The 1,368-nt window shown below is 33.8% G+C and overlaps 1 long non-coding RNA gene across 1 annotated transcript; it reads left to right on the top strand.

Annotated features, from left to right (window-relative positions):
* The first annotated feature begins 593 nt into the window (after nucleotides 1-593).
* On the top strand, nucleotides 594-1,259 carry LOC143593386 (uncharacterized). The gene is made up of 3 exons (XR_013146093.1): nucleotides 594-940; nucleotides 1,016-1,065; nucleotides 1,180-1,259. It is a non-coding gene; the product is annotated as an uncharacterized LOC143593386 (long non-coding RNA).
* The last annotated feature ends 109 nt before the right edge of the window (nucleotides 1,260-1,368 follow it).

Below are 1,368 nucleotides of genomic sequence, written 5' to 3' on the forward strand. Positions count from 1 at the left end.
GTTCTATTTAAACGTTCAGAACAAAAATCAATTAAACTTTAAAAAGTTCAGTACAAAAAGTTATACGTTCTGTTTAAACGTTTTAGGTTAATGTTAATACGTTCAATGCTAAAACCCAGAACTCAAACTCAAAATTGATAACTGAAACTTCAAATTGATGATTAATTGGATCAATTTCAAAGTTTAATTGATCAATTAGTTCATCAATTTCAATTTCAATTGATCAATTTGATAAACTAACCTGTGAACAACTCGTGACGAAGGAAGATGGTGTTCACGACGGTGACGTCGATGGTCGCGATCTTTACTTTAAATGGGCCTTTAAATCTCCGGCTTTATCTTTACATTCCCGTCTATACTCCGTTCAAGTTTCCGATACATCAATTAAGTTTGTATTCAATGCGATCGTAGGGCTGTTACGGTTGCTACAATCACATAATCAATTGAATAATGGCGATGAAAAATAGACAGACGATTGTTTGTTCTGGCATCATTCTCTCAATCAAATTCCTTCTACATGCTTGAAATTCGCTCCCTTTCTTTCTTTCTTTGCTCCTCAAAACTAAATTCCTTCTACTGTTGCAGACGTGCTCTGAGGTAAAATCGAACCTTCTCTTCTTACACATATTCTATTCGATTTTTGTATGTAAATGGTAAAGATGGATTTTGTAATTACCTGAACTTCGACATAATTGAAGTTAGGTTAAGTGTTCTTCATGCATTCGATTTGTTTGGAATCACATTCACCTATGTGCACGTGCTCATAAGTTGTTCGATAAAATGCCTATAGTGTATTTTGACTTTAAAAAAATTGTGGGACAATATGAACAATGAGAATATGTAACCGATTTGGTGGGCTCGCTAATAATCTAACCGAAATTTGCAGGTATGGTTATTAATTGCAGGTATTGAGCGTGAAATCGCATCCTTACAAATGGAGGTATTTATAACATTCTTATGCTACATATGATTCCTTTTTTACCTTCATTAACTTCACACATAATTTGTATCTCAGGAGAGGAAATTAGTTGCAGAGATTAAAAAACAGCTAAAATTGGGAATGAGGTTAGTGCATCTTTTGTTCTAGAAAATATATCTATAAAATCTTGAGCTTTTTGCATCTTTTACAACTATTGGTAATTAGTATTGGTATAACGTAAATTTTATATGTATGATCAGGCTGCCACCAAGATATTAGCTCGCCAGCTTGTTCGTCTTCGACAACAAATAACAAATTTGCAGGGGAGCCGTGCACCGATACACAGGTATTATTATATAAAAATAAACCAAACTATACTGTATTACTATGCATGTTTACTGACTCTTGAGTTGTTTTTGCAGGCTCTTTATGCCAACACCTCTATCTCT

Source organism: Bidens hawaiensis, unplaced genomic scaffold (genome assembly GCF_021521415.1).
Source record: "Bidens hawaiensis isolate Kalapana, Puna unplaced genomic scaffold, B.hawaiensis_p1.1 tig00042057_1, whole genome shotgun sequence".
NCBI classification, from domain to species: Eukaryota; Viridiplantae; Streptophyta; class Magnoliopsida; order Asterales; family Asteraceae; genus Bidens; species Bidens hawaiensis.